A 15,535-nucleotide genomic window follows, 5' to 3' on the forward strand; every position below is an offset into this window, starting at 1 on the left:
CCAGAAAGAAACAGAGACAATCTACAGAAACAGGGACTTTATAGGTAATAAGATGGTTCTAAACCCAACTTTTTATAGTTTACTTTGAATGTACATGGGCTAAATGCTCCAATCAAAAGACATAGAGCATCAGATTGAACAAAAAAGCAGGACCCATCCATATGCTGTGTGCAAGAGACTCATTTTAGATATAAAGGCACCTCCAGATTGAAAGGGAGGAGGTGGAGAACTCTTTATCATGCTAATTGGGCCTCAAAAGAAATCTGGGGTCGTAATCCTCATATCAGACAAATTAGATTTTAAACCAAAGATTGTAGTAAGGGATGAAGAGAGACACTATATCATAATTAAAGGGTGTATCCAACAAGATGATCCAACATTTACAAATATGTATGCCCCTAACTTGGCAGCAGCCAATTATATAAACCAGTGAATAATCAAATTAAAGAAACACAATGATAATAATGCAATAATAGTAGAGGACTTAAACACCCCATTTACAGCAATGGATGGTTCCTCTAAGCAGAAAATCAACAAGGAAACATGGGACTTTGAATGACACTTGGGCTTCACAGACATATATAGAGCATTCCACTCTAATGCAGCAGAATACACATTCTTTCCGAGTGCACATGGAACCTTCTCCAGAATAGATCATATACTGGGTCATAAACCAAGTCTCAACCAGGACCAAAAGATGGTTTATTCCCAGCATATATTCAGACCAAAATTCTTTGAAACCTGAACTCAATCACAAGAGGAAAATTAAAAGGAATGCAAACACATGGGAGTTAAAGAGCACCCTACTAAACAATGAATGGGTCAACCAGGAAATTAAAGAATTTAAAAAATTCATGGAAACAAATGAAAATAAAACCACAACTGTTCAAAACCTTTGGGATACAGCAAAAGCAGTCCTGGGAAGGATGTACATTCAATATAAGCCTCTCTAAAAAAAATTAGAAAAATCTCAAATACACAAGCTAACCTTATACCTAAAGGAGCTGGAAAAAGAACAGCAAATAAAGCCTAAGCCAAGCAGGAGAATAGAAATAATAAAAATTAGAGCAGAGCTCAATGAAATAGAAACCAGAAGAACAACAGAACAGATCAATGAAACCAAAAGCTGGCTCTCTGAAAGAATTAATAAGATTGATAAATCCCTAGCCAGACCTATCAAAGAAAAAAGAGACAGGACCCTTGAGTCACCCAGGTGGCTCAGTGGTTGACCATCTGCCTTTGACAGGGAGCCTGCTTCTCCCTCTGCCTGTGTCTCTGCCTCTCACTCTATGTCTCTCATGAATAAATAAATAAAATCTTTAAAAAAAGAGAAAGGATCCAAATTAATAAAGTCATGAATGAAAGAGGAAAGATCACAACAAACACCAAGGAAATAGAAACAATTTTAAGAACATATTATGAGCAACTATATGCCAACAAATTAGGCAATCTGGAAGAAATGGATGCATTCCTGGAAACTTATAAACTACTAAAACTGAGACAGAAAGAAATAGAAAATCTGAACAGACCCATAATCAGCAAGGAAATTGAAGCCATAATGTAAAAGCTCCCCCCAAATAAGAGTCCAGAGTCAGATGGCTTCCCAGGGAAACTCTAGCAAACATTTAAAGAAGAACTAATACCTGCTCTGCTCTTCTGAAGCTATTTCAAAAAAATAGAAATGGAAGGAAAATTCCCAAACTCATTATATGAGTCAAGCATTACATCAATCCCCAAACCAGACAAAGACCCCACCAAAAAGGAGAATTACAGACCAATATCCCTGATGAACACGGTTGCAAAAATTCTCACCAAGATAGTAGCCAAAAGGACTGGATAGTACCTTACAAGGATTATTCACCATGACCAAGTGGGATTTACTCCTGGGCTGCAGGGTGGTTTAACACCTGCAAATCAATCAGTGTGATACATCACATTAATCAGAAAGAGGTCAAGAACCATATGATCCTCTCAATTAATGCAGATAAAATATTTGATAAAATACAGCATCCTTTTTTGATATCAATATGATAAAAGCCATTTACAAAAAGCCCACAGTAAATATCATTCTCAATGGGGAGAAACTGAGAGCCTTTCCCCTAAGATCAGGAACACAACAGGGATGTCCACTCTCGTCACTGCTATTCAACATAGTACTAGAAGTCCTGGCCTCAGCAATCAGGCAAAAAAAAAAAAAAAAAGAAAAGAAAAAAGAAAAGAAAAGAGAAAGAAAAGAAAAGAAAAGAGAAAGAAAAGAAAAGAAAAGAAAAGAAAAGAAAAGAAAAAAAGAAAAGAAAAGAAAGAAAAGAAAAGAAAGAAAAAAGAAAGAAAAAAGAAAAAAGAAAGAAAAAAAAAAAGAAAGAAAAAAAAAAAAAAAAAAAGAAAGAAAGAAAGAAAGAAAAAGAAAGGAAAAGAAGAAAAAAAGAAAAGAAAGAAAAGATTCCCGACGTGCCTCCCTTCCGCCCCGCTTCTCCCTGCTAGCTTGCTGCTCCCTGCTTCTGGTTGGTTGGGGTGGAGGTGGGGGGGTCGAGCCCCCCTGACCTCCCTTCCCCTCCCCCCGCCCCGGCCGCCAACCCAACCACGCCCTCCACGCACGCTTGCACGTGTCTCTCTCTCTCTCTCTCTTTTTTTTTTTTTTTTTGCGACATAAATCTTCTTGGTGACTCCTCTCAATCTGACTTTCTTTGAAAAATCATTCAAAACTGCCTGAGCCGAGCGCGTGGGCTCCTCGCGGCCCCGGCCCGGAGCCTGCCCCCGAGGCTGCCCTCACTGGGCCCTCACAGCTGCCTCCTCTCCCCCAAAACAACAAGCAAGAAAGAAAGAAGAAGAAAGAAAGAAAGAAAGAAAGAAAGAAAGAAAGAAAGAAAGAAGAAGAAAGAAAGAAGAAGAAAGAAAGAAGAAAGAAAGAAAGAAAGAAAGAAAGAAAGAAAGAAAGGGCATTCAAATTGGTAAAGAAGTCAAACTGTTACTCTTCCCGAATGACATGAGACAGTATGTGGAAAACCAAAAAGACTCCACCTCAACATGGCTAGAAGGACAACTGATTTCTGGACACTGATTTTATATTCAGCCTAATGGCAGGATATAAAATCAGTGTCCCTGGATATAAAATCAGTGTCCAGAAATCAGTTGTCCTTCTCTACACAAACAATGAGACTGGAGAAAGAGAACTTAAGAAACCAATCTCATTTACAATTACACCAAAAACCATAAGATACCTAGGAATAAACTTAACCAAAGAGATAAATAATCTATACTCTAAAAACTACAGAATGCTTATGGAAGAAATTGTTGAAGACACAAAGAGATGAGAAAACATTCCATGCTCATGAATTAGAAGAATAAATATTGTTAAAATGTCTATGCTCCCTGAGCAATCTGTACATTCAATGCAACCCCCATCAAAATATCATTATTATTATTTTTTTTTTCACAGAGCTGGAACAAATAATCCTAAAATTTGTATGGAACCAGAAAAGACCCCAAATAGCCAGAGGAATGTTGAAACAGGAAACCAAAACTGGTGGCATCACAACGCTAAACTTCAAGTTCTATTACAAAGCTGTGACCATCAAGACAATGTGGTCCTGCCACAAAAACAGACACATAGATCAATGGAACAGAATAGAGAACCTAGAAATGGACCCTCAACTTTATGGTCAACTAATATTCCAGAAAGCAGGAAAGAATACCCAATGGAAAAAAAAAGAGTCTTTCCAATAAATGGTGTTGGGAAAATTGGAAAGTCACACGTAGAAGAATAAAATGGGACCATTCTCTTACACCAGACACAAAAATAAGCTTAAAATGGGTGAAAGACCTGTGAGACAGGAATCCCTCAAAATTCTAGAAGAGAACAGAGGCAGCAACCTCTGTGACCTCGGCCACAGCAACTTCTTGCTAGACACGTCTCCAAAGGCAAGGGAAACAAAAGCAAAAATGAACTTTTGGGACTTCATGAAGATAAAAAGCTTCTGCACAGCAAAGGAAGCCAACAAAACTATAAGGCAGCCTACAGGATGAGAGAAGATATTTGCAAATGAGTGATCAGATTAAAGGGCTAGTATCTAAAATCCATAAAGAACTTATCAAACTCAACACCCAAAAAACAAATAATTCAGTCAGGAAATGGGTAGAAGACATGAACAGACATTTCTCCAAAGAAGACATACACATGGCCAACAGACACATGAAATAATGCTCAACGCCCCTCGGCACCGGGGAAATAACAAATCAAAACTGCAATTCTGACACCAGTGAGAATGGCTAAAATCAACAAGACAGGAAACAATAAATGTTGGTGAGGATGTGGAGAAAGGGGAGCCCTCTTACACTGCGGGTGCTGCAAACTGGTGCAGCCACTCCGGAAGACTGTGGAGGTTCTTCAAGAAGTTAAAAACAAAGCTACCCTATGACCCAGCAAGTGCACTACTGGGTATTTACCCCAAAGATACAAATGTAGTGATCTGAAGGGGCCCCCGCACCCCCGGTGTTCACAGCAGCAATGCCCCCCAGTAGCCAAACTGTGGAAAGAGCTGAGATGTCCATGGACAGATGAATGGATAAAGACTATTGCTCAGTCATCAGAAAGGACAAATACCATTTACATCAACGTGGATGGAACTGGAGGGTGTTATGCTGAGTGAAATGAGTCAACGAGAGACAGACATTGGTGTGGTTTTACTTCTATGTGGAATATAAGAGACAGTATAGAGGATCAGGTAAGGGAGGGAAAACTGAATGGGAAGTTGACCAGAGAGGGAGGAAAACCATGAGAGACTCTTAATTCTAGGAAACAAACTGAGGGTTACTGGAGGGTAGCTAGTGGGGGTGGGGGACATGGGGTAATTTGGTGATAGGCATTAAGGAGGGCATGTGATGTGATGAGAACTGGGTGTTATCCACAACCGACAAAGTTTTGAACACTACATCGGAAACTATGTACTACAGTTGCCCAACTGAATTTAAATTAAAAAAATTTAAATAAAACTTCTAAAAATGTGGGGAAATAAAAATACATATACCCAAATGATTAACAGTAAATCATACACTGCTGAAGAAAAAAAAATCAATGAAATTAAAATCTTGCAAGACAACCTACTCAAATAGAGACGACAAAGACTGAAACAGATGAATAAGCAGAGCAGTAGTGACCTGTGGGTCAGTGTCAGGTTATCTAACATAATAGAATAGGAGCTGATGGTCCAGAAGGAGAAGTTGGGGAGCAGATGAAGATGTTTACGGAATTAATAAAATGACCACCAAAATTTTGTCATATTTGATGAAAACTAGAAACCCATAATTACAGAAAGCTTAAGGGACCCACAAATGGGATAAACATATAGAAAAGCACACAAAGTTACATGATAATCAAACTGGTGAAACTAATGATAAAATATCTTAAAAGCAGTTGAAGGGAGGAAACTAACCCAAAATAATGGAAGATATTTTGATAAAGTGAAAACACGGTCACTGTCAGCTCCTACTGAATTTCCAGCAAAATAACCAACAGTCTGTTACCATAGGGATATCGTAAAATTTTGAAGCACTAAATTTAGACAATCTAAAAGTTCTGGGAAGTAAAAAAAAAAAAAAAAAAAAAAAAAGGAAAGAAACAGCAAAGCTATATTTTTCAAAAGCCAAATTATAACCAGTCTTCTAGAAAGGAATGAGTACTAGTGAGGATGAAGGTAGCATCAGACTTTCATCAGCGACACCTTAAAAATTTTATCCTATAATTCTATGAGCAATTAACTGATTCCTTAAAGTTCTTTGTTTGTTTTTGAGAGACAGACGGAGTGCATGCTTGCAGGCATGCACACGGGGGAGGGGCAGAGAGACTCTTAAGCAGGACCCACACCCAGCTTGGATCCTGCTGGATGTCACCACCCGGAGATCATGACCTGAGCTGAAATCAAGAGTCAGACACTTCACCAGCTGAGCCTTGGCTGCCCCAGCAATTAACTCTTAAAACGATGTATGAGTCAGGATTCCTAGAGAAACAGGAACAGTAGGAGGCACGTGTGTATGTGTATCCAGAAAGCGGTTTATTGGAATTGGCTCGTATAACTATGGAGACTGAGAAGTCCCGTGATCTGCCACGTGGAGCCCAGTCAGTGGGCCTGTGATTTTCTTAGAAGGCCGAGGGCTGGGAGGTGAGGACACAGATGCCAGCTTGAGCATCCAGAGCAGAAGACTGACATCCCAGCTCCACAGTCAGAATGAATTTAAGTTTTCCCTGCGTCTTTGCTCAATGCAGGTCCTTCAGGAATTAGCTGATGCCACTCACACTGGGGACAGCCACCTGCTTTCCTCAGTCTACCAATTCAAATGCTAGCCTCTTCCAGAAATACCCTCATGGACACACACAGAAATAATGTCTAAGTATCAGCTGTGGCATCCGTGGTCCTGTCAAGGCGACACCTAAAATCAACCAGCACACCTGTCTTATGCTGCCATACGTATTTTGGCCGTACCCGCATTTCTAGTTTTCCGTTCTCTAGTCTCCTATAACAAAAGTGTTATAATTTTAAACTTTCCCAGCACCTCCGTGGCAAAATGCTTTACCCGTACCGCTTCCACCGCTGGGGCTGCTCTTACCTTCTCTGTTTGCTAGTCAGCTCCCTCTGCTCATCATTCAGATTGCAGTTAGAGTTTCACCTTTTCATGAAATTGTGCCAAAACATCACAAATATCCTATTGTTTTTTTTTTTCCCCATAGTGACATGTACTTGTCTTTCATAGAAATTGTTACAGCTGTAATTTTACATTTGTGTGAGTGGGTGATCCAGCGCCCCACTAGAATGTAGGTTTGGGGAACACCAGTCTTTTTCTCACTCTTTTAGCCCAAATGCCTCATATATGTGGCACCAGGTGTTCATCCAACATATATTTGCCCAGTAAAAGATTAAAAGAAAATATAAATTAAAAAAATCTGCTTGAAACAGTCTACATGGTCTTCCTCCCCCTGTCTGGAGGAAGGAAAAGACAGTAACACATCTCTTTGCAACTGAACATGTTAAGAAGCCGAGGGAACGATCTATCCCCCCTGACCGCTTAATGTCCATTTAGCTGAGCACTGTGCTAGAGCTCCCCTTCGTGGGAGAGAGTAAGAGTAAGAGATCAGTGTCTACTTCTTTTAAGTCATCTCCAATGTCACCTCCATGTTTAGAGTTAGATGTTTATGCACTTTTTCCTTGGAAATCACTCTTTTTTCTACTTTAAGAAATTTGTGGAAAACTCTTGTTCAGGAATGCATTGTTTCTATCTTATTTGTTGCGAAAATTTTCATCTACTTCTAACAGCATTTATCATTTTAATGGAGTGTTAAAATGGTAAGGGGAAAAATATTTTATCCACCGTCTTGAAATGGAAGGTCTCCATGAGTCTACATTCCAACAGTATTATAAAAAAATATCTCTTATATTCATTTGAGAGAGAGAGATAGAGAGAGAGAGAGACAGAGAATGAGTGAGGGGAGAGGTAGAGGAAGAGGGAGAAGCAGACTCTTTCCACGAGCAGAGAGCCTGAGGTGGCCCTTGATCCCAGGACCCAGAAATCCTGACCTGAGCCAAAGGCAGACACTTAACCATCTTAGCCATTCAGGTGCTCCTTAACAGTATTTTCAAAGTTGCTTTACAAAAACAAACAAACAAAAAAAACAAAAAAATTTTAATGCAATTGAGAGTGAGTAAAAAATGCATATTTTCTTTATATCTGACAATGACTGGGAATTATGGAAGGGAAGAGATGTTATGGGGATACTAAAGCACAAAAAATATTATAAGGTTAAAAATTAATACTTTAAGTAGAGCTAAGACCACCTGTGAGCAGTTGTGGTAACATAATCTGAAATAACATTAGAACTCGAGGCAAGTAAGAAATAAATAGACTTGAAGCTATAAACTCTTCCAATTTTTACTAAGGCAAAGTAATTATTTGCAAAAGACACCTACATCAATAGATATACTATTGCCCCAATTTCTCTAACAGGAAATTATTTAGATCACCTAAGATAAAACGGTCAGGAGGTATTTCAATCATAATCAAAGTAAGTATAAAACACATTGGCTCTATTTGCTTAATGGATGCAACTAAATTTATGATGCACATAACACCATCAGCTTAATTAGAAGTATAATTCTTATTTCCTTGGGTTACCTATGGGCTCCCTGGCTAGGGATCTTTGATGAAATGGTATTTTGAATCCTTAGTCTTTTTAGGGTACACTGGTATGGGAAAAGTTGTAACTAGAAATCGTTCTGGGATTTTCTCAAGTTAACTTGTACCTGAAATCTTTTTTATGAGAACATAATACCACCACTGCCTTAACACAAGAAGACAATTATTTACCAGAAATAGCAAATACAGTCGCTTAAGCATTGTCAATCAGATCATCTTATTTAATTCTCTGCAAAACAATTAAATTTCATTGATATTGTTTTTTTTTTTTTTGAAATGCTGTGTGGACAGTGTCACCCCTTTTACCAATAAACTCCATGAGCATGTGAGAGATTTGGTGCTTTTGTTTTTGTTTGACTTGTTCTATCACCAGAATCTAGAGGTTGACTTGGTGCTCAATAAATATTTATTGAATGAATAAATAGTTTCTCTAGAAAAGTACTGAAAATAGCAAAAATATAATTACTTCGTTGTTGTAATATGTGAGTTGTGTATTCAACAATAAAATTTAGTGGTCCTTGGAAAACATTATTTTTAGCTTTGGTCTTATTGACCATAATTTATATGAAAACAGGAAGTGATAGATAAAAGGCTATATAACCAACCAAATCCCAAATACAGTACTAAAAGGATGAAATAGGTCTAAAATATAACTGTGAAAATACATGATATAAGATACTTGGCATCAATATATCTACAAAAAAATATTAGAAATAAAAAAGCCTAACACCAGTTAGTTGATTTAATTTCCATAGAAGCAAATGTGATGTAACTGTCAAAATGTGTTAATTTAATCTTATACTGTATTCACAGGGCGAAGGAGGTGATGGCCCACCTATTTTTCATGACAGGGCAAGGAGAACATTTTATTCAGTACCATGCTCCAATTTAAAGGAAGAACACTGATAAGCCATACTTCATACAGAGGAACATGACCAGAATGTTGAAAAAGTAAAGGAAACGTGTTGCTTTCCAGCTAAAATATGGAGATCTAGTGATACATTATAGCCTTTCTGATCAATTGTGAATCCCCAAAATATGAAAGGAAAACAAGAAATGAATAACAAATCAAGGAAAAGAAAAAAAATAATAATCTAAACACTACAGTTTCCCTGAGTGGATCACAAACCATGAACAATTCCAGAAATCCAACAGCACACAGAGAACAATAATTGGAAGGTGGGCATTATAGCCTCAATGAGGAGAATCCGAGATGGAGGAGAATCAGAAGCAACTGAGAGGGAGACAATTGGGGACCAAGAGCATGAGCTTCCAGGTGGGTCAGCCTCTGCAAACACTGCCACCATTTGCTCCACACAGCCCCAGCTGAGCACCTGCCTCTGTGTTTAAGCCGTGAGCGGAGGAACCTGAGTCAGAAAGACAGAAGAGTCCTCCTGAGGGTTGTCCATACCTGGAACACATGCTCAGAAGAACAAGGTGGTCTATGCCTCCACACCAACATATTTTGCCGTTCCCACAGACTCCCCTCCCGCCCGCCCCCACTGCCCAGTCTGTACAAATTAGTGGCAAGAGTCTAAAAGAGAATTTCAACGACCAAAAGTAAGCAGACTGGAGTGTTATATTAAATATTTAAAGTTATGAAAGATATATGAGGATATCGTAGTCAAAAATTCAATTAACGCAATGTACTTCCAGTAGGAATATGATGACAGCTTAGATTTGAGTATTCTCCTATTCTTCTGAAAAAAAAAAAAAAGAAAGATAAAATGTATAGACAAATTAGGTGTTTATTTAAACCCAAATAAAACTTAGAAACTTCAAATTACACATAAGGGAACAAAATCAGAGGCTGTCAGGAGGCCCGTACAGGAAGTTGAAATGATGCTATGAGGGAAAAGGGTTCTGAAAAGATTACTAATCAATGGATGATCTCAGAAGTCTCTAGAAATTTTTCACACCCAAAAAGAGTAGAAAAGTATCTTGAGAAGCAATTGTTGTGAGTTCTACTGAGGTGAAGAGTCAAAGCACTGGAGGAGGAAGGAATAGACTTGAAAATTGTTCAGGGGACTCAGAGGAGATAGAGCTCAGGAAACGCCAGAAAAATGTGTCAAGACCTGGGTCACTTGTGGATGGTAGCCTGTGAGAAAATCATGAAAAACCAGCGCGGGATGGATAATCTCTGAACCAAGATGGGTTCTGAGAATCAGGGAGGGGATATTCAGTGATGCCATATTATAGGAAGGAAACAATCTACTGATGTAGAAGGGAGTGGGGACTCTTGAGCCTACAGGCTGAAGGACCACTCTGGCCCCTCCCTGCATCTCCGCAGAGGTCATGTGCTAAGAGTTCAAGAAAACCCAACTCCTCTATTTCTGAGAACCAAAAATAATATGCATACAAAGGCAGTATAAAAAAGTGAATAAAAGAGTTGTTTTCTACAGATTATAAAAAATTCTGTAGAAAATAATCCTTATTCTCTAGCTATGGATTGATCGATTTATCATTCCATCTGCCTTGTCTCACAAAGAACACCATGAGAGGAAGAAGAAAGGAAGATGGAGGACGGACTGGGAGATACCACTCAACTTTCTCCTCCCTTGCCCTTCATCTCCACGATATTGGAGTTGAAAGTCTTTGTACTGCCTAGAGAAGTAAAGCTTTCTGCCAAATAGAAGATTATAATTTTTCAAACTTTGAAACAAAGTCTCTGCTGTAATGAGGTGTTTTTTTTTTTTTTAATAAAGAAAAGATATGGAATCACACAGAGATGTCCTTTTTGACTGTTGATGGGAATTTGACAGAGCATGGTAGGAAGCAGTAATTGGGAAAATAAAAATTTTACCTTCATCAAACCAATCACATGGTCTCATTTGATTTCACAGCATGAGCGCAGTTTTTACTATTATCCGCGTTTTACCGTCAAGAAATCTTGGGCTCAGAAAAGTGAAGCTAGATCCTAAGTGAACTAGCTGATAGACAAACTGAAACCCTCCAAGCTCAAATGTCATGCTACTTTACTGTCCTGTTATCTTTAAAAGCGTACAACCAACATAGGCCATTTATGTCCTTTATTAATATAATAAATTTCACTATATCCCCACGCTTCAAAGTACTATCTGTATTTTTAGTGTTGGTTTCAAGTACTAACTTTTCCCCAAAGCCTGCAATTCCCTAGTTGTAATTCATCTTCCCACACAGAAGTGATCTCTTCTCCTACAATCTAACGGAACGTGAACACTTCTGCTCTAGTCTGCTTGTGCTAGTGTCTGTCTGTCTGCTCCGGTCCCACCAGATAATGAGTTTCATAGTAGTTAAGGCTCAGCCTAACACATCTTTATATTGTCATTAGTACCTTATGTCGTACCTAGTAAGTATCTGGGTTTGTATAAGTTATATAATATTATTATATATAATAAATTATATATAATACAGTACTTTAAGTGTCTTGAAGAATAAGGCTCCTGAGAGTGTCTAATCCTGGTTTGATTTGCAGACTTTTACACATAGTATCTGCTGTTCAGCAATTTATTTATTTAAAAGGATGAATGGGGATTAAGTGGTAAGGAAAATTGAAGATAGAGAAATTTAATATAAATATTAATATAAAAAATAATGGAATGAACTATCAGACATGTAGACAAACCTTGGAACAGTTCATTCATTCTCTGCCATAGGTTGGACATGCTCTTAATACAGATCCACGGGAAATGGCTAGTGTTTGCATAAAGCCATCTGTTTGTCATCTCTCATCATGGTTAATTTATATGTCAATTTGACTGGGACACTGGGTACCCCCACCTTTGGTTAAATCTAAGGCTGAATGTGTCTGTGAAGGTGTTTCTGGTTGAAATCAACTTTAGAATCAGTCAAGTCGAAGAGAACAGAGAATCCCCTCCGTGCTAGTTGATTCATCCAACCCATCGGAAACCTGAGTAGAACAACAGTAACAAAACCTACATGAGTATTTGCTTCTTGGATTGACTATTATTGCGCTGGGATATCAGTCTTCTCCTGCTCAGACTCAGGCTTGGGTCTAAACTGGGCACTGTGACTTACATACGGAAGAACGTATGACCCTAATGAGCTCATTAGAGTTGTCATCTTTTTCTTTTTCTTTCTTTTCTTTTTAAAAAATTTACTCTCAAAGAAAGATCACAGTCTTCTTTTTTGATCATGAATGTTAAGAATGTGGGCAACCCATAACATTGGCCCTCTTGACTCTTCAGCTGCTGACCTGTGGGACTTCTCAGATTCCATACCTACTTGCTCTCTGGCTCTGTCTTCTTCATTCTCTTTTTCTCTATATGTATCCTATTAGTTCTATCTTTGTGGAGAATGGAGACTAATACACCCCTGATATTCCTGTGTGAGTTTTTTTTTTTATTAGTATAAGCAAATCACCATGAATTTTGCAACTTAATAATCATTTGTTATCTCATAGTTTCTGTAGTTCAATCATCCAGGGGCAACGTAGCTGGACTCACTCTGCTGCAATTAGATGTGAGCTGTGTTTGCAATCTTACTTGAGGCTTGGGATCCTCTTCCAAGCACACCTGGTTGTTGGCAGTATTCACTTTCTTGCAGCTCTAATTCCCAGTGGCTTGTTTTTCCAGACTGGCAGGAAAATGTCTCCGAAGTCAAAGAAAGACTAATCTTTCTTTTAAAGGGTTCATTTGATTTGGGAACACCCACTGGATAACTGCCTTTGAATAAGTCAAAGTAAAGCCAATCAGGAACCTGAATTATATCTGCAAAATCTATTCACTTTTCCTATATCTTAGAATTTTGCTTACCTAACCCACTTAATTGTTTTAGATGGTCTCTAAAATTTTCCTAGAATCTCCCTGGCCTTTAGTGTCTGAAGATTTGCTGTCATAAAATATTAGAGAGCCTGAGAACTTCAAAAATGACATGGTTCTCCAACTTAAAGATCCAAAATATCCAGAATAGAACTTGAAATATCAGGAGAAAAAAAAATAATAATAAAGCCCCAGGAAAGACTGAAAAAACAGCAATGACAATGACAACTTTATTTCTCACTATTCATTAGAGCAAAGGGTGTTTCTATGATTGACATAAAGTGAGGTTAAATACATTTAGTATATCCTGTTCAATTAATTCATCCCTCTTTAAAACATAAAGGTGTAGTTAAGACATTAAAAACACATTTATTCTTTTATTCCTTTTAATATTGGGTGAAAAAAAATTACATAGAAGATGGATTTCTATTTCATACTGAATATTTTTGTTAAAACCAAGAAAAATGATTTTATAGGGTTCTCAGATTGCCAAGGACATAATTCAAACCATCACCATGATTTCTATTTTGATGATGGCAGTAACCTTCATGGCATGCAGTGCTCTTCATTATGTAACGATGTTTACAAAGAACTATAGTTTTTTCAATTTCCAGGAAAAGCAAAATATTTTCTATCCTAAATGTCTGCTTCCAGCACATTGTGTGTGACATACATTCTCAATTTGAGTAGAATAATCATTTGCTAATCATCTCTTGATTTCTTTTTTTAAAAGTCTCATATGGAAAACTACACAAAACAGGCTGGCAAATCAGTTGGATCTTCTCTAGGAGGTATTAGCCTGAATCAACTTCACTTTCGTGGTCTGCCCTCTTGTCTCCATCCTTTCTCCTCTACCAGAGAAAAATGCAGAATATGGCAGCTTATCCACGTGAAATTCACTCATTTAGCAGTTAGTTTATCTCTGACCACTGTGTATTTCCTCCTCATTCATTGCTGGTAAAAGACTAGAAAGATCTTTCCAGAAATTTGAGTGGGTAGATGGTAAGAAAGACCCGTTAATTTTCAGCTCAGGTCATGATCTCAAGGCTGTAAGATCAACCCCTGTGTTGGGCTCTGTGCTTAGCTAGAGATTCTCTCTCTTTGTCTTCCTTTGCCCCTTCACCCATTCATGCTCTCTCTCCCTCTCAAATAATTAAATAAATAAGTAAATAAATAAATAATAAATAAATAAATAAATCTTTGGAAAAAAAAGGAAAAAAGAAAGACCCATTACTCAGTGGATTTTTAATTATTGGTTACCTATAGGGCTTGGGTGTAATTGCTTAAAAAGAAAACAAATAAGAAAACAATGGATGGAAAAGGAAAAGAAAGAAATGAGCAAACAACGGACATTTTAATTACTTGGAAAAAAAACATATCAAATTAATCCTCTCCAGTTATCATTCTCTCAAGAATTAGCTCACTAGGAATAACATTTACCGTGTTACATAGGACCATATCCTTGGAAAAAACTTTCAGTTTCTTTCTCCAATCCACAGTCCCTTGTATATTATATAAATCTTTATATATAGTAATAGTCAGGAACCCAAGCAATCTATCATATTTGATCAAGACAAGTATAAATCACTTATTCATGATTTACCATTCCTAACTTGATTCATTGATTCATCTCCAGACAAGACAAGGTCAGTACAAAAAAAAATGATTAAGCTTCTTGCCCTTAAGAGAGAACAGCTTAACCAACAAATTCATCTTCACATCTGACCTCATGAATCTTGACACTGGGAATACTGTAAAAATAGAAATAGCCCTTATAGATGGTCCCTCAAATGGAAATGTCGGACTAAGTAAGAAAATAGTAGAAAGATTAACAATGAACATGCCATGGGGTGTGTCACAGCCATCCTGGTTATCACCGCCGGACAATCTGAATCAGCTAATATGCATTACCTATTTTATCACTATTTATTTTCAATCATTTTTCTACTTTAATTCATGGTTTTTTTGTTGTTGTTTTGTTTTACTTCTCCCTAATTTCCTACCATGTGGCATTCCAATTTTTCACATACACCTTCATCTTATTTGTGTAGTGGTGTTTAGCCATGGATTTGGCAAGACGAGGTGTAGGAGGATAATAGCATCTTTTAAATTTCCCCATATGAGAGCAGCCCGGGTGGCTCAGAGGTTTAGCACCGGCTTCAGCTCAGGGTGTGATCCTGGGGTCCTGGGATCGAGTCCCACATCGGGCTCCCTGCAGGGAGCCTGCTTCTCCCTCTGCCTATGTTTCTCCCTCTCTCTGTCTGGATAAATAAATAAAATCTTTTAAAAAAATAAATAAATCTCCCCATATGATGCCACAACAACCTATAGTCAGGGAGGCTGCAAGATAACAGGCTTCTAATCCTGATCTCCAGAGTCAGGGAACTCTTTTTGACTTTCTTAATTTTTCCTTGGATTCCCCACCCATCTTCTGCACATATTTCAAACACAGAAATATAAACAACAAATTTGTACATACTCTTAGCTCAGGCTAAAAACAAACATAAAAACATAACAAAACATAAAAAAAAACACAAAAACAAACAAACATAGACTAGGTATTTTAAGCAATAAATATTTAATCCTCATCGTCC

The 15,535-nt window shown here is 37.8% G+C and overlaps 1 long non-coding RNA gene across 1 annotated transcript; it reads left to right on the forward strand.

Annotated features, from left to right (window-relative positions):
- The first annotated feature begins 4,539 nt into the window (after nt 1–4,539).
- LOC111093894 lies at nt 4,540–9,898 on the forward strand. The gene is made up of 2 exons (XR_005383603.1): nt 4,540–4,721; nt 8,995–9,898. It is a non-coding gene; the product is annotated as an uncharacterized LOC111093894 (long non-coding RNA).
- The last annotated feature ends 5,637 nt before the right edge of the window (nt 9,899–15,535 follow it).

The sequence above is a fragment of the Canis lupus genome, chromosome 34, assembly GCF_011100685.1.
Source record: "Canis lupus familiaris isolate Mischka breed German Shepherd chromosome 34, alternate assembly UU_Cfam_GSD_1.0, whole genome shotgun sequence".
Lineage (NCBI taxonomy): Eukaryota > Metazoa > Chordata > Mammalia > Carnivora > Canidae > Canis > Canis lupus.